The sequence below is a fragment of the Quercus robur genome, chromosome 10 (genome assembly GCF_932294415.1).
Source record: "Quercus robur chromosome 10, dhQueRobu3.1, whole genome shotgun sequence".
Lineage (NCBI taxonomy): Eukaryota > Viridiplantae > Streptophyta > Magnoliopsida > Fagales > Fagaceae > Quercus > Quercus robur.
Window position 1 is genome coordinate 16,228,640 of NC_065543.1, and position 22,391 is coordinate 16,251,030.

Below are 22,391 nucleotides of genomic sequence, written 5' to 3' on the forward strand. Positions count from 1 at the left end.
CTCCATGGAGCAAGTGGTCCGAAGGTAAATTTTATTTCTTCAAATGAAAACATGCCAAAAGCCAATGTAAAAAATAATGACTATGTAAGGCCTAAGAAAAGGAACTTCAAATGTAGGCCAAATGGAAATCAGCCTCAACATAAGACCCACTCTAATCAAAGAAAGAACCAAGCACACCATCCTAAGCATGCTCCAAATAATGGCAGCCACTCTAATAATAGCAATTATGCATGTTTTGTATGTGGAAAGTGTCACGCCCCAAACCCGACACCCGGATTTGTGACCATGACCGGCATGCTAATATCAAGTTTAAACCTGATATTAACAAGAACCAACTTAACTTTTACAAAAATTTTCCAAAAGCTTCTCTTTTTGAATCTCAGAATAATTTTCTTGTTTCTTTACTTAAATGATATAACCTTTTACTTGACATTCAGAGCATCTACACTGTACTCAAAATATAACATAATCCACCAATCATTTAATTTCCACACTTTCACATAATACATCTCTTAATTCTTTAAGGTATACACTTTTATTAGATCCTAAAATGAACAATGCTACAAATCTAAATATCATATTGCTAATTTAGGATCTATACATATAAAACTAAACCAGCCCCTTCCAAAACTCGACTAAGGCTCCCTCTGCTCCAAAATCAAACTTGCTAACTGAAAGAGTGGAAGGAGTGAGCTACACAGCTCAGTAAAGGTAAGATATATGAGAATTCAATAAGGATGCATGTAAATCAAATCATTTCATTCTATGAATATTCGAATAGGAGAACATTTTTTTCATGCATAGTATTTTATACTATTTATAATAGTAGCTTATACGCTCTTCATAGAAAATAATTGTTCTCCTTTTTCTTATCAGGTCAATATTACCGAACCTTTCGGATTAAACTTCTTTCATTTCCTACAAAGTCGCCATATATATATTCTCATTACAAAATAATTAATTTAACTTAAATCAGATAATCGACAACTTTGTATTAAGCTAGAAACATCTTGACTAATAAGAAAATTTTTCTTTATAAACTTCTTTTCATAAAATAATATGTCTTTCATGGTCATAAAACTTAACATTTCATAAAAATAGATATCTGATAACTTTTAAACGTAAACTTGTATTTTCATCAGAAGTTTTATCATTATAGTACAACAGAACTTCAGAAACTTTTATCTTTAATGAACAGCTTTCTTTTCATCAGAAACTTCTTATTTTCATGAGAACTTTTAACTTTTCATAATGCATTTAAACAAAATAATTCTCTTATGATTAATAACATAACATAGCTGTTCATATCATATTGGTTAGTCCATATCTAATAAGTCTGTACAGAGAAGGCCTCATCACATTTGGGTGCCCCCGTGTGTATGATATTGTCCCCTTTGGGAGGCCTGATGGCACATCTCCTCCAGGTTTTGTTCCTCCCCGCCGTCCGTACACATTGGGGAGAAGGCCTTAGTCAGATTAGAGTTACGGGCAACCCCATTTCCTCTACTTTAAATGGCCTAGAGTTACGGGCAGCCCCATTTCCTCTACTTTAAATGGCCAAACATATAACATTTTTCCATGGAAAGCCAGTAATTAACCCCTACTAGCCGAGTTCAGATTACCAGAGGACATAACCTGAAAATATTTCATACTTTACATCTTACTGAAATTTTGCATAACATTTCATAATAATAGCATTTCCATTCTTTTCTTTAAACATAATGTTCGTGAAATCAATAATAGCATCAATATGCTTAAATCATATATATAAGTTTTTTGAAAGCTCATGAACATGTCTTTGTCAGAATAATGATTACATGTCATATCTCTAATCAAAAACATTTTAATGCATAATATACTTTAAAATAACCTCATGACTTACCAAATGTCCATATACTTATCCCTTACCTGAAAGCAGAGGAACCAAGAGCCTACAATCAACGGAGCTTAAACTTGGATACTGGTAACACCTAAACCATAAATCAAAGCTTATTACTATCTATAATTTCCTTGTCATAGACTTACACATTCATCTCAAAGCCTATCTCTTAGAATCAAGGAAGTCCTAATCCCACCTCAAAGAGGTTCCCACAAACACAAAATGCATTCATCAGACAACATGACGTACTAAATCATAGAGAAACCAATTCATAAAATTTATATATGATTCTAACATACCAAAGGATGAGCATATTAAATTATAGCTCAAAACATTCCTCCTAACTTTAGAATTAAATCCTTCAAGTTAGGCATGTCCCTTACTGTTTACTGTTCTATTCCAGCAACATATGCCCCATTTGTAAAATACAAACGGGTTGTCCATACACATCCAATTGTCATGAAATTTTACAGAACCACTCCCCTGTATGTCCAGTATATACCATAAAAATTTCGGATTCAAAGAATAAACCCATTATTTACTAAAAATCACGCAAGACAGCATACTCAAATCTGTCCTGTCAAAAATTGATGCAAATTGGAAATTAAACCATTATTTTTTTATTAATCCAAATGCTGTGAGACCAATTCAATAACAACCACAAGTGTCTTAGGTTTCATAGGAATTATCCCTAGCATCCAAATTCACTATATACAATTTAATACATAATTTATCATGCATAAACACAAAATCTGTCACAGTGACAGCTTTGCAACGTTTTATTGTAAATTCATAAACAATTATCAAACGATGGTATTTTGATATGGGGATTTTTATACACTCATAAGACATGTTATAAAACACTTATACATAGTCATTTAACCATTTAGAGCAACAATACACACAACAAAAATCCCAGAAGCAGCATCAAAAATACTCATCCTAAATTTTTCTTACTGCCTTAATCATATAAAATCATTAATTAGTAAAAACCCTAATCTACCTTTCACAAACCATCAACACAGCTCAAAGCTTCTTAAAATAGCATATATATATATATATATATATAGACTTACATGAAAGGATTTACCTTCCCTAGTGGCTGGACCAGAAAGTATGAGAGGTAGAGAGCTTAAGAGAGTTGAAGAAGCTTCCTTCTTGCTGCTGGACATGTAGGTGTGAAAGGGAGAAAATAATTGAGAGCTTTTCCTTCTTTTGGTGTTGGAACCGTAGGAATGAAAGAGGGAGAGAGCTCTTAACTATTCTAGTTGCTTCTAAAAGAGTAGAAAGAAGAAAAGATGATGAAGCCTTATCTCTCTTTTAATTTGTTGACCCATGGACTTGACTAAGTGGACCTAAGAGAGCTTCCTAGCTCTTTCCTTGGGAGAAAAAGAGAGCAAGTGAGCTGAAATTTCTGATTTGTATGTGTATACGTAGATAAAATGAGAGCAAGAGAGTTTATGGGGTGTCCTAGAGCTTGAGAAAGTCAAAGAAGAGATAAAGGTGCAACCAATAAGAACAAAGAAGGAAGAAAACAAAGAAGTAAAGCAAGAATGACCAAGGGTATTTCTGGTGCAGCCAAGAAGTCCAGCAAAATATCTTGGGTGATATACGTATATTGCCAGGAAAGAAAGGATAACTTACCTTTTCAACTTTCTTGCATTCAGACTCACTTTTCTACAAAATAATATCACTTTGCATATACACACACACACACATATATATATATATATATATAATATATCCTTACCTTTATACACTTAATTAAACACCAACAATTATATATCTAATAACTTAAAGCACTTAATATAATTCGCACATACTAAGTATATATTTATAATACAAATAGTCATTTCAATTATTTATGATCTTTACAATTCTCATTCAATGGCATTATAAAATAATATGCTTATTAAATACTCTTATATTAATTTTTGTAAGTAAGTGGCTTAAAATATTAATAATACTTAACCACTTAAACACATAGTTTAATTATAAAAATTGGGTCGGGGTGTTACAAAAAGCCTGGACATTCGGCTAGAAATTGTCGCTTTCGAAAACATGGGCCTATGGCTCAAGCCAATGTCATTGAAGAGCCTCTTGTGGCTATGGTTACCGAGATTAATATTCTCGAAGGCTTAGAAGGGTGGTGGATTGATTCTGGGGCAACCAAACATGTTTGCTATGATAAAACTTGGTTCAAGACCTACACCATTTTGGATGAGAAAAAGAAAATTATGCTTGGTGATTCTCATACCATTGAAGTTGTAGGTATTGGAGAGGTGCTTCTCAAATTTTCTTCTGGAAGAGAAGTCACTCTCAAAGATGTCTTTCATGTTCCAAACATTAGAAAGAATCTAGTTTCTGGCTTTTTGTTGAATAAGGCTGGTTTCAAACAAGTCTTTGAGGCTGATCAATATGTACTCTCTAAAAATGGCATGTTTGTTGGCAAAGGCTATGCTTGTGATGACATGTTTAAACTTAATGTTGAGATGAATGAAAATTCAAGTTTTGCTTATATTGTTTCTTGTGTGAATGTTTGGCATGGTAGATTATGTCATATTAATAATATATATATGAAAAATATGAGTGGTTTAGGTTTAATTCCTAAACTTGAAAATGAACTTGAAAAATGTGAAATTTGTAGCATGACTAAAATTACTCAAAAGCCTCATAAATCAGTTGAAAGAAATACTGAATTACTAGAACTTATCCATAGTGATATTTGTGAATTTGAAGGACATTTGACACGTGGAGGTAATCAGTATTTTATAACCTTTATAGATGATTTTTCAAAATGTTCATATGTCTATCTTATAAAAAGATAAAAGTGATGCTTTTGAAAAATTATCAATTTTCTTAAAAGAAGTTGAGAATACTTTGATAAAAAGGTTAAAAGGTTTAGAACTGATAGAGGAAAAGAATATGATACTCTTGGTCTTAATAATTATATTCAATCTCTTGATGTTGTTCATGAGACTACTACCCCTTATTCTCCATCTTCAAATGGAGTAGCTGAACGTAAAAATAGGACTCTTATAAATTTAACTAATGCTATGCTTGTTAGTTCTGGGGCTCCTAAATATTTTTGGGGTGAAGCTGTTTTAACTGCAAATTTTGTTTTGAATAGAGTACCTCATAAAAAGACTTTTTTAACTCCTTTTGAGTTATGGAAAAAATAAAAACCAAATCTGAAAATTTTCAAAGTTTGGGGTTGCTTAGCATATGTGAGGCTACCTGATCCCAAAAGACCTAAACTTGGGGTAAAGGCTTCTACATGTGTATTTTTGGGTTATTCTTTATATAGTACAACTTATAGATTTTTTGATATTGATAATAATACAATAATTGAATCTAGAGACGCAATTTTTCATGAAAATAAATTTCCATTTAAATATAAAAATAGTGGGGGTTTTGAACAACAAGAGAAATTTGAATGTTCAACATCTAAGTCAAAAGATGTTAATGAATATGAGATTGAACCTAGGAGGAGTAAAAGATCTAGGATTGAAAAGGATTTTGGTCCTGAATAATATGTGTATAATTTACAAGGTGACCCTACTTCTTTAGAAGAAGCTTTATCTTCTCCTGATTCAGGTTTTTGGAAAGAAGCCATCAATGATGAGATGGATTCTATTATATCTAATAATACTTGGAAACTTGTAGATTTACCTCCAGGTTGTAAAACAATTGGATGTAAATGGGTACTTAGAAGAAAATTAAAACCTGATGGATCTATTGAAAAATTCAAAGCAAGGCTTGTAGCTAAAGGTTTTAAACGAAAAGAAGATATTGATTTTTCGATACTTTTTCTCCTGTTACTAAAGTTACGTCTATTAGATTATTGATTGCTATAGCAGCTATTCATAATTTGATGATACATCAAATGGATGTAAAGACAGCATTTCTAAATGGAGATTTAGAAGAAGAAATCTACATGGACCAACTAGAAGGTTTTACAATGCCAGGTAATGAGCACAAGGTATGTAAGTTATTAAAATCTTTATATGGTTTAAAGCAAGCACCTAGACAGTGGCATGAGAAATTTGATCAATGTTTGCTTTCTAATGGTTTTAAAACAAATGAAGTGACAAATGTATATATTATAAAACATTTGATGATGCTCATGTTATAATTTGTTTATATGTTGATGATCTTATAATTTTTTGTCCTAATATGGATATTATAAATGCTGCCAAAATGCTTCTTAAAAATAACTTTGATATGAAAGATTTAGGAGAAGCTAATGTGATTCTTGGCATGAAAATTTCTAGAACTTCAAATGGCATATATGTAGATCAATCTCATTATATAGAAAAAATTTTGAAAAAATATAATTATTTTGATTGTAAACCTGCAAGTATTCCTTTTGACTCTAGTGTGCATCTTTTCCCTACTAAAGATGAAAATGATATTTACAATCAAAAGGAATATGCTAGTATTATTGGTAGGCTTAGATATGCTACTAATTGTACTAGACTTGATATTGCTTATGCCGTAGGAGTTTTATCAAGATTTACTAGCAAACCTAATTTTGAGCATTGGAATGTCATGACTCAATTAATGAGATATTTAAAAAGAACTATGCACTATGGTTTGCTATATCAAAGATATCCTGCTGTTCTTGAAGGATATAGTGATGCTAGTTGGAACACCTTATCAGGTGATTCTTTGTCTACCACTGGCTATGTATTTACAATAGGTGGTGGAGCAATAAGTTGGAAATCTAAAAAACAACAGATTATTGCTAAATCTACCATGGAGGCAGAATTAATTGCCTTATCTTCAGCTAGTGAAGAAGCGGGTTGGTTACGAGATTTATTATTTGAAATTCCCATGTGGGAGAAACCTATTTCACCCGCCTTAATTCATTGTGATAGTACTGCCACTATTGGTAGAGTGCGCAAAAAAAAAAAAAAAATACTATAATGGTAAATCCAGATCTATTAGAAGAAAACATAGTACTGTGAGATCATACATAAACAATGGTACCATAAATGTTGATTATATTAGTACAAATGATAATATTGCGGATCCATTAACTAAAGCTCTAGCTAGAGAAAAGATCTGGATAGCATCGAGGGGGATGGGACTTAAGCCCAAAGAAGAATAAACTACCTATGAGGATACCCTACCTAGGGACTGGAGATCCCAAGAACTAGGTTCAAAGGGAAAAACTAATCATAGAGTAGTTTGATTAACATGCACTAAATATATGTATGAGTAATAATACTCATGTCCCTCCCTATGGTGTGCGTGCATATATCTTGTAATGTTATATAGGATGAGTTTTTATTTATTATAAAAAACTCTTAATGTGGACTATAGCTCTTATGAGTGGGATGTTAGAGTTACAAGAACATCCTTGATAGCCACACCTAAGTGAGCATGGAAGTGAGGCTGCTTCCTTTGAGAATGGGGCTAGTTCTCTAAATAGCTCATGGATGCTGGGACAAAGCACAAGGCCGTAATGTGCTGGCTTAGAAGCTCATAGCAGAGTACTGGAATATTATGTGTGTGATGTAACGTTTTGTATCCATAGAAAAAGTTATAGTTCAAGACTTAGATCACTATTAACTTTGGAACAATGTTGCTGAAACACTAAATGAGGGTTCAAGCCATTGGCACTCCCATTATGCATAATGTTCTACTTAACCTAGAAAATTTTCTTATATATATATTTACCTATTTATTTTTTATAAAAATAAGTGGGGGATTGTTGGATATTTTTATAAAAAATATTATTTTTAATTTAATACTCATTTATGTGTATCAATTATCCCTTAATATCAGATACGTTGATTGCTAAATTTGAAAATTCAAATATAATTCAAAATTTGAATAGTTTTTGTCAATGATTTTAGTCAGAAAATTTATGAACATTAACGTGATATTAATACCACAATTGCCAACATATTTGGTTTTATTACAAATATATACTTTTCATTCTAAACGTTTTGTATTCAAACGTTCTTAATTGAATATGACATAATAATGTCATATATGGAAGAATTTCAGCACTTAAATGTACAGCTATTGCTGAATTATTTTATGTTACCATATATAAACAAGTGTTTACTATTTGGTTTAAGGAAAGTCAAAAACAAATGGCAATACTTGTGCATATTTGGAAATTGTATTAGACGGTTGGCTTTTAGTCTTCAGCCACTTTATGAGACATTAAATGCATAGATCATGATTCTTTCTTTCTTGTTCTCAACGTACAAAAGGCTGGCAAAGACTTGATATCCAGTCTATATAATATTATATATATATATATATATATATATATATATATTAAGAAAGCCATTGATTATATTATTAATTTCAATAACTTTATGACCATTTAATGGGTATCAAACCCTTTTGATTCTTTGGCTAAAGATAAGTTATAAGTCCGGCTATCTATATATATGGAAAGAAAAAGAAAAAAAAAAGTAAAAGACACACACATTTTTTAATTTTGAATTAGAAAACTGCAGACTTTTCAAAAACAATTTTAGTCTTAAACACTTACCATCTATTGTTTCTTACTACTCACAAAAATATTTTATCTTTTACAAAAATTTATGGGAAAAGAAAGTACTATAGAGAGCTTATATCCTACAAGCAGTGTAGGCTCGCAAGGATAATCAGCAAAGGTGGCTGGGCTGTTGTATCTTGGGGACAACGTGCAGAAACTATTTGTCTAACCACATCGGATATACTGTAGACGGCAAGATTTGTCTTAAGACAGTGACTTAGTCCACACCTCATCTCTGCCACCTCTTTTAGTAAAATCAAATTGTGTAATTTCCAAGGAAAATTCAGGTATTAACTCTCCTTTATTTCCAACAGCAACTCCTAGTCTTTTGTCTCTTGGCCCACTTGATTGTGGTGTACTCCCAGATGGCATAAATCAAAATTTCTAGTTGTATTAAGCCATGGTACTTGCATATATATTGTATGCATAATTTTTTTGTTCTTGTTTTTTTTTTTTTTTTTTTGGAAGGGATCACCTACCACTAATATAAGCTAGATGGCCACTTTTATTTTTGGATTTTTTTTTGGCTAAATTTCAATTTTGGAGGTTGGTTATTTGGTTTTCAAACTTGAAGGGCCAAGTATATATGACATAATTTTATTTTATTTTGTTTTGGAAGGGGATCACCGACCACTGATATAGTGATATAAGCTAGATGGCCACTTTTATTTTTGGATTTCTTTTGGCTAAATTTCAATTTTGAAGGGCCAAGTATGATTTTCTTAACACTATCGAATTTATAATAAAAAAAGAAAAGGTTTGATTTTCTTAATAAAAACTTTTAAATTTGATCTATTTAATAATAGCACTTTTTAAAAGCTCTTCAAATTTCAAAGAGATCATGGTCTCTCTTAAACTTTTCGTAGGTCCATTTCTTTTTTGGTAAATAGGTCCGTATTTTCTTTTTTCTCTTTTTGATTAGTCATAGGTCTATATCTGAGTTAAATGGCACATGGTCTTTTAGCTTAACTGGCCAGTCTTTAATCCTCAGATTGTCCAAAATCAACGCTAATAATTGAATATTAACAAGTGGTTCTTTGCCACAAGTCATAGGTCTATATCTGAGTTAAATGGCACATGGACTTTTAGCTTAACTGGCCAGTTTTTAATCCTCAGATTGTCCAAAATAAACGCTAATAATTGAATATTAACAAGTGGTTCTTTGCCATTTCATGAAGCAGGAAAAACATTAGATAAATTCTTTCCATATAGTGGGGTTGATGAGGTTGATAATGACATCAATAATAGTAAATTCACAAAAAGACTCTATGGCAGTTTGACTATTCAAAGTTCACTCCTATATTATCTCTCCAATTTATGAAGCTCCACCTTCATATCAATCTCATTCTTTGTAGAGATCAAGAAATTGAAAGGAAAAAAAAAAAAAATCATGGACAGAGAACAAGAAGATCTCCAATTTCTTGGTTTCTTTGGGGTCTTCAAAGAGTCCTTCAAGATAATCTTCTCATGGAGAAGAATCTTCAGCCAAATCACCCTAGCTCTTATACTCCCTCTCTCCTTCATCTTCCTAGCTCATATCCAAATCTCTCAACTCCTTTTCTTCAAGATCGTGAATGACCAAGACACCTTGGATTTCGATGAGCAGGGTGGTACACCAAGTTACAACAAGCTCTCTAATCTTATCTCTTTTGAATGGGCAGAATTTTGGCTCTTCAAATTTGTCTACTTTACTTTCCTTCTTATCCTTTCCCTTCTTTCAACCTCGGCGGTTGTTTACACCATCGCATGCATATACACAGGCAAGGAAATCACGTTCAAGAAAGTCTTAGGCGTTGTCCCAAAGGTTTGGAAGAGACTCATGGTCACTTTTATGTGGAGCTTTGCTATTGTTTTAGCCTACAACATCTTTTCTGGAGTACTGTTCTACTTTTGGGCACGTTATTTTGGACTGTACAAGATTGGAATTGCAATTTTTGTTGGTCTCTTGGTGTTATACTTGATGGGTTTTGTGTATATAAGCCTACTTTGGCATTTGGCAAGCGTTGTATCAGTGTTAGAAGATGTGTACGGGATCAAAGCCATGATCAAGAGCAAGGCCTTGATAAAAGGTAAGATGTGTCTTGCTGTGGCTCTCTTTTGCACGCTGACAATTCTTTTCATAGGGGTTCAGCTATTGTTTGAGAATTTGGTTGTGCTGAATATAACACGAAATACAACAATCAGAATTGGAATTGGAATTCTTAGCTTTTTGTTGCTATTCAAGGTGTTCCTATTTGGTCTGGTTGCCCAAACGGTTGTGTACTTTGTTTGCAAGTCATATCACCATGAAAATATCGACAAGTCCTTGTTAGCAGATCATCTAGAGGTTTATCTTGGGGAGTATGTTCCGTTAAAGGCCAAGGATGTCGAACTAGGTGAATTTGATGTCTAGTTATTAGCTATGTTATTTTCTGTTTTTTAGCTAAGCGATGTCTAGCTGTATATGCTTGTTTTAATTATGGACAATGCTAGAGAAAAAAATCTTACTATTTTGGAGGTTTAATTTACGTAGAAAATGAATGAGGTCCTGTTTGGTTCACTACTCACTCATATCTCAGATTTCATATCTCAGTTCTATCACTCAATTCTCTATCTCATATCTAATATTCTAATTCCTAATTTTCTACTGACTTGGAGGTGTTTGGTACATACACTTAAAAATTGAAAATTGTTGTTTGAAAACATGTGTGGAAATATATGTAGATGAAAAAGTATGTAGAAATACGTATAATGTTGTTTAAAAACTGAAAATTGTTGTTTGAAAACATGTACCAAACACCCTCTTAGAGCATTAGCATCAGGAAATGCTACTATATTCTATTTTACCATCTCAAAAAACTATTTTATTAATTATACCATCTCATTTTACAATACTTCTAGCATCCCAAACTTTTATTTTCCTATTCTACTCATTAAAATAAAATATCTACACAATAAAATAATATTTCCTCCAGTCACCATCATTTATTCTTTCTTTCTCCCATTCACCATCACAGTAAAATATTAGTTTTTTTTTTTAGAATTGTGCTACAGTGCAATTCTAATTAGGAAATGCTATTACTAAGTATTACAAATGTTTTTGCAATAGTGCTACAGTGCAATTCTATCTTTAGAATTGCACTGTAGCACTATTAAGATAGAATTGCACTGTAGCACTATTGCAAAAACATTTGTAATACTTAGTAATAGCATTTCCTAATGCAATACATTTTGGAACTTGAAATGTCAAATATCCCTTACTAATGCATAGAATTGCACTGTAGCACTATTGCAAAAACATTTGTAATACTTAGTAATAGCATTTCCTAATGCAATACATTTTGGAGCTTGAAATGTCAAATATCCCTTACATTTGGCATTAGTATTCCTCCAATGCTAATGCTCTTGGTTCCAACTCTTGGTTCCAATTGTGTTTGGCATCAAAACTTGGCTTAAGTTTTTAGATTAAAAAGCAACTTTATCTCAAAACTGTGGAGCCCACTGGTCTTAAGAGTCCATGTGAAAGTCACTGAAAGTAAGACTAAAAGAGGTAGGCATTGAAGAAGCTCCTTAGAAGAATGAAAGACACATGCATTGAAGAAGCTCGAATAGAACTTAGCTGATAGGGACTCTCTCTCTCTCTTTATGCAAAAGTTAAGCAAATTTCTTATACCACAATATCAAAATAAAGTCTTTCTGCTTCTTACATTTCAAAGTCTTTGTGCAAATTCTTTCTCCACGGTTAGCCAAAACCCACAAAGCTGACTTTACCCATAGTTTTAAAAATGGGTACGATCGAATAATCGGAAAAGGAAGTGATTATCAGTTTTGTGGTCCGATAGGAGGTCGAATCGGTGATGTCATAAATATTTAATTAATAATTTTAAAATTATAAAAATATATAATAATTTTATGACTAATAATATATCATGTTATAATATATAATAAATTTTTTATAAAAAAAAAAAAAAATTAAGTGAGTTTCCACCTTTAAACATTTTAACATTACAATATCATCCTTAAAACAAATTAAAATAATTAGTGGCATAGATGGCCATCACTATAAAAAAGTTGTACTCAATCTTGAAAGCTTGTATAGAAGTCTTTATTTTCTTTTATGACAGAAATTGTAATTGTTGATTATAAAAAATAAAAATAAAAAATAAAAACTGTAGTAGTTGATCTCATAAATTATATTATAAAATTATTAATATAAGAAAATAGTAATTGGTTTTTTATGAAATCATTTTAAAGAAAAGTGTAGTAAATTTTAAGTTATTTCATTTTATTAACAAAAATAATCCTCTTATAAGAAAGAAAAGCAAACAAACATTAAAAAAAAATCGTGCTCGTGACTTACTTGTGCAGTTGTGCTGTTTTACCAAACGTCCAAAAGGACCAAACTATCCACCACACAAACTAATATCATTTCCTTAAATAATAAAAAATAAAACAAAAAGTAAAAAAAATAAAAAGAGTCCACAACCCGAATGCCCCTTATAAATACTAAGTGTAGCCTAACCGCCCACTTACTCTCAGACAACATCTAAATTTCTCTCCCTCTCACAGAATACAAATCTAATAAATTTCTCAAATTTCATAGCTGCCCACTTGCTATCTCATTAATTTAAATTTCTAGATTTCAAACCTCCATTGTTACAGATTTAAAATCTCTCTCTCTCAGCAGTGACGACACTGGCACAATGGCACACTAGAAATCTATGGTGTGCTTCCAAAAGGGAGTTGAAAGTTGAAAACTATGATAAAGATTTGCAAGTCAAAATCTGTAGATCTGCTGTGAATGTTTCGACTAAATGATCTTTTTCTTTCTATTTATAATTATTTCAAGAGATTAAAAAACAAAAACTAAGATCAAAAGTGTCTTTGATTGCTTTAGGGCCCATTTGTTATAATTATTTGATTACTTTAACACGTATTTTCAAAAAATACAATGTTACCAGAAGAATATTACCAAACGGCCGTTAACAATGGTGACTTTGGTATCATTTGAGTATTTTAACAGAACTATTCAAAAATTGGTTGAGCCGTTCCAGTTTTCGGTTTTCATAGTTAACCGGCCAGTTTTTGGTTAATTTCGGTTTTCTACTACTTTTCAGTTCTCCTTTGAACCAATTGAACTGGCCGATCCAATTCAGTTTTTAAAACCATGACTTTACCAAAAACACAAACTCACTACCCAGGCCGAATAAGAAAGAAACCTGTAAAAGACTACAAGAATCCAAAAAAGACCTGCAGCTCTAGTATCAATACCATAAAACCCATAAATTACAACTATTAGTGAAACCAAAAATCACATGCCAAAGAAACCCATCAAAGACTATAAGAACCCAAAAAAATCCACTGCTCTTACATTCTCAATCTCATACAAACCCAAAAATTACAACTTATTATTCCAAAAATCACAGCCAAATAAACTAGACAAAACCCACATATTTTTACAAAAAACCCAGGCCTAAAGAGAAGAAAGGGAAGAGGATAAGAAGAGTGGGTCTGATTGAGAAAGACAAAGAAAGGGAAAAAAAATAAAAGAAGAAAGAGAAAGAAAGATAAAAAGAAATAAATAAAAGAAAAAAAGAGAGCTGTTGGGTGGAGTGTGATTGAGACTGGACATTGAAGTGGGTTTCACATAAATGCAAAGAATTACAATAATGCTGCTACAATAACTCCTTTCTTATCACTTGAAAACAGCCGAAACTTGTTTTCAATTTTCATTACTCTAACTCAATTTTTTGAGTTTTGAGTCATAAAAACTGAAAACAAAAATTTAACCAAACAATACAATCAGGTGTAGGACCCATGAAAACTGAGTGATGAAAACTCTCTAAACCAAACATGGCCTGAGATTCCCATGAATCAGGAATGGCTCTACGTTGTAGTCAGGGGGTTCAAATGAACCCCCTGACCTGAAATTTTATATATATATATATATATATATATAATTTTTTATTAAAAATTGTTTTGAACCCCTGACAATACAAATTTGTACCCCCTCACCTTCAAACCTGACCCTTTTTATTTAAAGCCTAGCTTAAACTTTGGAAAAAAAAAAAAAAAAGAAGTCCAATAGAAAATTTCGGTCTTTAATTTCAGAAGCCCATAAATAAAATATTGAAAAATCATAAAAATAAGGCCAAATAAAACCTAGTAGTTGCCACTGGGTAGCCTCAAAAACTCCCACTATTCTTCTTCAATCTCCAGACCCAAAGGAAAAAGGTTGTCTATGCTTCACACACAAAATCTGCCACTACTTAGCCCCACAATTTGCCGCTGCTGCCACTTGATATGCCGCCTGGATCTGGTTTTGACAATCTATGTTCTTAATCGCCGCCTCCATATCTCTCTCTCTCTCACTGTGAGTGTGTTTTTGCTTTGTCTTTATCTCTGTTCATGTGTCTTCTTCGAAGCTCCACCTCTTACTCACATGTTTGATGTCTTGCCATATGTTGTATATGGGTTATAGTGTTTTGTATTTTTTTAATTGAGTTTTGAGCCATATACATGTCTGATTGTGTAGTCACTGTTACTGTAGTTTCTATGAATCTATGTGTAGTCATAATTGAGTTTGTCTTTTGCACTTTGACTATTTGATTGAATTTGTGACTTGTGAGTAGTTGTTAGCTATGTGGGTGGGTTAATACATTAACACTAAAGGACAATAAAAATATAAAATATTTAAAGAATTATAAACTTATAAATTAAAAAATTGCAAAAAAAATCAATTAACAACAATAATTAATATGTTTATTACATTAGAAAAAAAAATATGCCAAATGATCTTATAGTTTATTATTTATTTTTTTGCTAGAACTATGGACAAATTTGTAATAAGTAAACTTCGTAGGCCTCAAGATTCATCTCTTACTCAAGATTTATCTTCTACTCAAGTTTCTTATTGACCCCCCTAGACAAAAATCCTGGAGCCGCCCCTATCATGAATGTAGCTCCCGTTTAGAAGGTAAAGAGCATATGATTATACAATTATGAAGTAGCATATTGGTTTGGATTTACTTATGGCGAATTTATTAATTTTATTTGAAGTTGCACAAAATAATAATTACAATCTTAAAAAGTGATTTTAAGAAATTGTTGTAAATAAACTAAAGAAGAAAAAAAAAAAAAACCGAAATACATGTTGATTATGAGATTATCCACTTTCTAAGCAAGTTCTAAACTGTGTAAGGTGGTGGGCCTTGTTTGTAATGTTGGGCTGCTTCCTACTGCACTAGGCCCGAGTTTTTTGGATAAGGGAGTTGAGACTGGTCTAACTGGAACCCACCTTGGTCCGGCTTGTGCACAAATTACACCACGTCTGCCAGGCTTTTGTTACATGCCCATGGCAAGTAGAGCCACTATAAAGAAGTTATGGTGGGCAAATATAATACGAATAACACAAGAAAATACAATCACTACTTTTAGCCACAATAAATAAAAGTGAGCAACAAAAGGCTCTCCGTACACAGAATAAGCTAAGTGAAGGATAAACAGAGTTAGCAAAATCAAAGTGTTAGTTTGCCGTGCTAAGTAATACACGGGATTGAAACCAAGAAGGGAAAACCGTTCCCTCAACACGAGTAATCTCGGAGAATAAATTAATTGCTTTGAGAGAATAGGCCTAAATGGTCTATGCCCAAATACAGATCTTTTGCCTGTTATAGAGAGTAAGGCTATTAAGGGAGAGATGAGATCAACTTATTGGTGCATGCCTGCCGTTCTAAACTCTTTTTTTTTTTTTCCTCTCGTTACTTCTTAATTTTCTTTTCTTTTGTTTTACTTCATTTCCTTCTCAATGCTTACTTCTGGTTATGGTTTTTCCTAGAAATTCCTATTACTATGATTTTTCAAATCCCCCCTCCTTTAGTGCACAGCAAGGGGTCCTTTATATAGAGCCTGTCGTGACTGGTATTTACTGTTTTAGTCCTTAACTGCCTTTGTCTGGTGTGGGTGTCCTTGCCGACCACTTACTGGTCATCAATTGTTCAACCACCATCACTTACCTGTGCTAGCTCTGCTGCTCCCCTTTGCTAGACAAAGAAAGCTATTTTGTTTGTTTACCTATCATGGCTTTTCTACCCGTTACAGTGCGTGTGTGCGCTCTCTCTCTCTCTTTATCTCCCATGACATGCACCTAGTGGTTTCAACTCATCCTTACTTCTTTTGGGTGGCATGTCATCCCAGCAAGATATTTCCCCCAAAAGAACCTGAGCAAGAACCCTAGAATAGGTTTTTTCCCTCTCCACACCACTAGATCATACCCTTTCTTACCTCTAACCCATGACCCACCACTTCTTATATTGGCTGGGTACAGACTGGTGGTGCTTGGGTCTTGCACGTGCTTCACCTTCTTCGCCTGCTGCTCATGCATTTGCCGTGATCTGGAGATTGGTCTGTACGTTCTACCGCGCACTTTTGGCTTCTTATGGCGTGGGTTATTTTCCTATCTGCCATTCTTTATGACTTGCTTCTTTTTGGGATTAGGCCTTGTCGGATCATGGGCCTTCCTTCACCCGGCCTACTCTGTATTCACTCTGTGGCCTTGTTAGCATTTCCTGCCATACCACTCTGCTATTCCTGCTGTAATGTTGTTTGAATCAATCTTGCTGGTCCTCTTTGGGCTTGCTGTTTATTTCCCTCCTAGTGACTCAGTGTGTTCACTGGGCCTTTTCTTACATTGTTTGTGGGCTCATGTGTCCCATTTCCCTCTTGGGCATCCTTGGGCTTCCTCGGCCATTTTCCAATCCTCCTTTCCCATGGTCCTTTACTAACTCTCTTGGGTTTCCTTGGCCCAATTACTTCATACCTCATCCTTGGGGTTGATGGGTCTTCCATTAGTTCCTTACTTTCTTTGCTTGCATTACTTTGGGCCTGTTGTGGCCCATTCTCGCTTTTCTACATATTGCCCATGAGTTTGCTTCTTCTCTCTTTTCGAGCTCATTCAAGCCCGTTTGCTTCCTCAGGACCCACTTTATGAGCCTGTGAGCCGTTCATTCCTGCCACTTGGGCTCAATGGCTTTTTCTTGCTTGCTAACTTTGATCTGTCTGTGTTGCTAGACTTTTTCTCTTACTAGGCTTGTCAAAAATGAGCCTCAACAAACTGTAAGCTCTACTTTTTTTTTTTTTTTTTTTTTTTGAGAAACAAACACACACACACACAAGGGAGAGGGAAAAGAGTTCTAAAACAAAGGCACACCACACCTGTAAGCTCTACTTGATTATCAAAAAAAAAGCAACAAAAAATAAAATAAAAGTAAGCTCTACTTGAATTTTTTTTTGCCTCAACCATGATTTGACTTTCTATCATAGCTTAATTAATGAGAAATAAATTCATGATTCAACATGCTAAAGTGACCCAAAGGAAAATTTATTTTATACGACAGACATATGATACATCTGTGAGACGGACACAAATGTCTTATATTCTTAGCTCATACATAAATTTCTTGATTTGGAGACATTAACATCATGCTATTAGCAACATGGTTACAAGTATCCTGATCCAAATCTTAGGATCTTACGATCTTAAGATCTGACATTCCTAAACCTTTTTAGATCTCACTAGGATCTTTACTAAGATCAAATTCGTGTGAGATCCAAATCTGAGATCTTATAGGATCTCGATCCCATAGCGATACTAATTAAAGATCCTATGATATAAAGGAAAATTTAAATAAATAATAAAATAATAAAAAATAATAAAAAAAAAAACTTTTTTGGTCCTCCAAATGGAGCCCATATGGCCCGAATTGATAAAATATATATATATATAATATAAACTTCTTCTTTTTTTAGCTAGGTGACAATAAAAAAAAACAGTTTATACTATTAATGATGAATCTAAGTTTGGTGATACAAATAAAAATGAAGTGAATGAACCTTCAAATGCAACATTAAGAGATTTTGATGACTATCTAATGGATGATGCGAGCCATGTGGCTACTAACAATAACAATAATGTTGTTTATAATCAACCGTACTTTGAGGAACCCATCCAAGATAACCAAAACTTTGGTCTTGCTAATTGAGTGTGTTTATGGAGTTATTTGAAACATTGTTATTTGCTTTGCTTTGTTTTGTTTATTGAGACATTATGCATGCTTTGAGTTGTTTAACTTAAAATTTGGTATTTGTGAGTTGTGACTTTTGAACTTTGAACTTTATTTATTTCTAATTTGGTACTTTACTTTTTATTAGTAATTTCACTAATTTGTATTAAATTTTTTTTTCAACTTTTCTTTAATATATATTATGAATTATAATTATAGGTATTTTTTTATATTTTTTTAATTGGAAAATAGGATGTTACGATCCTCATGCTGATCTTACAATCTGATCTCCAAACACTCTCATCGATTCCGTGTAGGATTTCGTTCCTGACAACCTTTAATATCAGGTTTTTTTTTATTTTTTATTTTTATTAATGAGAATCAACTTTTAATATCATTTAGTGACAAAGGATAGGCTCAAATTAAATTGTCTTTTTAGTTATGGTGTCAACTCTAAAGTTCTGCACGATTGCACCTTGGTCTACGTTTTGTTAAAGTGGTACAAAGATTATTGGGGTTATATTGCTTATCTTGTAAATGCCGACAAATATTGAAAAAAAAAAAATTTAAGAGAGAAGGAAATGTAACTATGAAAGTCCAAATAATCTCTTCAATTTTTTTTTTCAAAAGTCCAAATAATTTTTACTGCACTCCTAGATATAATTAAATTAACTATCAGTGCTCACCCAAAAAAATAAAAAAATAAAGATTAACTATCAATGGAGGTGTCTAGCGGTGGAGAATACCAAATTAATTATAATTTCTTTTAATAATATTGGGAATAGTATGTGATAAATACACTAATAGAATTGTGTGTTCCAGTCAAGATTTTTGTAACTATCAAAATTCATGTATTACATGTATCATGGATAGAGTGACTCGTTTGTTTCAATTAATAATATTTCTTGAAAATGACTTTTTTTTTTTTTTAAATTGACCCCCTTTTTTTGTGTTTTTTGTGCTTGATTGAAATCCTAAAATTGCGATAAAAGTATTTTAAAATATTTGGTTTGCTCCTAAAAAATCATTGTCTCAAATTCCTTTTTTAATTACAAATAATTATATGGACAAGAACATTCATTCATGAAAATAAATATCAAATGAAAAAATATGTAATATTTTGAAAACCTCAAATTTGGAATTTACATGAAAAATTAAGTGAAAAAATAAATGTTTTCAAACAAAACAAATTTTTTTTGGATTATAAAGTCAAAAGTTGGTCAAGACTGCTCAACCGCGTATGTGTACAGATAAAGAGAAGGCAAACTGTAAAAAGAGAGAGGTTACCGTTAGAAATTTTTTTTTTTTGGGTGGTCTGCAGTTTATTTTTAGTGATTTTTAATTTTTTAATAATTTTAATTTTTTTAAAAAAAATTCTCACACTTTTTGACTTGTTTTCCATTGAACACAAAGCACAAAAAATATTCCTTTTTTACTTGCATTTTCGTCCTACCCAACACATCTGGCAAAACAAAAAAGCATTCATATACGCATAAACGCGTTATTTGATTATTTGAAGTCGGAAGCAAATTATTTGATTATTTGATTTGAATTCAAAAATAAAAAAGTGAAAGCGCGTTCACTTCGCTTGCATTATTAATTCTCGAGGACCCCTTTATGTCTTTACCCTTTATCCTTCTTCTCTTTTTTTTTTTTTTTTTTTTTTTTTTTTTTTTTTTTTTTTGCTGAATTATGTATGTCTTTATCCAGTAGATTAGGACATGACTTGTTTTCCACTCTCGATTGCTGTAGACTGGAAGAACATATCTCCAAGTGCAATTACTAATCTACCCTGTTATGTTTTAAAAATAAAAATAAAAATTTATTCTAGCCATATAAATTATTAGAAATGTGAGCAAAATGTTTATAATTTCTGAGCTATTTAATAATCGGGATTATGAGCTTTTGGATAAGCAATTTGCATTGTTTGACAAGTCTATCTAGCATTGGCTTATAAGCTAGGTTTTTTACTTTTAACTTTTATATACTACTTTTTAAAATCTCATTTTTTTTTTTAAATACAAATATACTTTAACATATTTTCAACAAAATACTAAATAAGTTATTTTCAAGCCCAAAATAACTCATTTATTTTGGGATCTCATTAATTGCTTGCTAGAGGAGTTACATCTCATTTTTGGGATCTCATTAATTGCTTGAAAATAACTCATATATTTTCAAGCCCAAAATATAACAAAATACAAATATACTTGCTAGAGGAGTTACATCTTAGGATCTCATTAATTATCCCTCATTTATTATATTTTATACCTATCTTTAAAGCCCAAAAAAGTCTTACTTCTGACTCTCTCTCTCTCTCTCTCTACATTTCTCTCACTGTCTATCATTGCAAACCTTGAAGCTTGTTCATCCATAGATTCTTCAATACCCTATGAAATTTCAGATAGAGATGTAGAGCTCTTGTCACTCACAGGAACACTGACATAGCTTGTAGTCACTCCAAAATAAACACCAAAACTCAACTTGGTTCTTTTAGAATCAAGGACATAAATATGGTTTAGAAGAATAACAAGCTGATGTTGTGGAAGATGTAACTCCTTCAGCAAGAAGATTGACAGAAACACATGCCTACAATTGCAATAATTCATTCAAAAGAGAATTAACTAGGCAATAGAGATAGAAAATGACAAAATCTATAGTTTTCAAGTAGCAAAACACATGTACAACGTTCAGAAAACATTAAATAATTATTACAACCATAACTTAGCTTACAAATCAGCAAACTCTTTTTTTTTTCTTTTTTTAATTGATTGGATAACCAAATCAACAAACTCTTATTTAAAAGTACACATGCCCCAGGTAAGAATAAAAATCATCTGCCCTAGACTACATACGGACTAACTTAACAATTCAAGGAATATAGGCAGCAACAACCAACTTTAGCATCCATGGAGAGTCTGAAAGAACCAAGTTGAGTTTTGGAAGTTTTGGTGCTGCTTTTGGAGTGACTACAAGTTATGTCAATGGTCCTATGAGTGACAAGAACTCTACATCTCTATCTGAAATTTCACGAGTCCAAATCTTCTGTCCCACTTTTCCTGCTCCACCAATAAAAACATGCCACGTGTTCACCTAATTAATTAAATACTATCATTATTGACTTATTAATACTACCGTTATTAATTAATAGTAGTATTTAATTAATTAGGTGAACACGTGGCATGTTTTTATTGGTGGAGCAGGAAAAGTGGGACAGAAGATTTGGATTCAAATTTCATAGGGTATTGAAGAATCTATGGATGAACAGGTTTCAAGGTTTGCTATGATAGACAGTAAGAGAAACGTAAAGAGAGAGTCAAATATAACACTTTTTTTTTGGGTTAGAGATAGATATAAAATATAATAAATAAAGGATGATTAATGAGATCCTAATCAAAATAGGGAAATGCTAACAAGTGCCCTAAGGGCACTCATTAATAATTCATTTAAAGAAATTTTTTATGAAAAATGAAAAAAAAGTAATTAATATTTTGACAGTTTTTTTCATTTTCCATAAAAGAGGTATCAAAACTTTCCTAAAATGGATTATTAACCAGTGCCCTAAGGGCACTCATTAGCATAACCCATCAAAATATTAGCATTAATAAGAGTCCTTAAATCCAATATTTTAAAAAATGTGTAACTTTTTAGAATTACACCCCTGAACCCATCTCTTATAGATAAGGTTTAGCTATTCCTTTTTTCTTTTACAAAAAATAATTAATTTGATTCTGTTCTTTGTATTATTTTATTTTCTGATTTAATGGAACAAATAGACAACATATTATTGTGTGCCAACTGCCAGCTACCAAAAACTTTTCAGTATTTTTTTATTTTTTTTATTTTTTGGTAAGAACACTTTTCAGTATTTAATATAGAAACATCAATAATTCAAATTTTCTATCCCCATTATAACTTATTATTATAGGAAAGTGAAGTACATATTGTG

General features: G+C 32.1%; 1 long non-coding RNA gene across 3 annotated transcripts; it reads right to left on the minus strand.

Moving 5' to 3' along the window:
* Positions 1-461: 461 nt before the first annotated feature.
* On the minus strand, positions 462-3,546 carry LOC126701495 (uncharacterized). Of its 3 annotated transcripts, none has more exons than XR_007647375.1 (3): positions 2,956-3,391; positions 1,909-1,970; positions 462-671 (listed from the first exon to the last, which is right to left on the minus strand). It is a non-coding gene; the product is annotated as an uncharacterized LOC126701495 (long non-coding RNA). The 3 variants fall into 3 exon arrangements; XR_007647376.1 differs by having other exon boundaries at positions 2,970-3,384; XR_007647374.1 differs by having other exon boundaries at positions 462-1,970; positions 2,970-3,546.
* Positions 3,547-22,391: the final 18,845 nt, after the last annotated feature.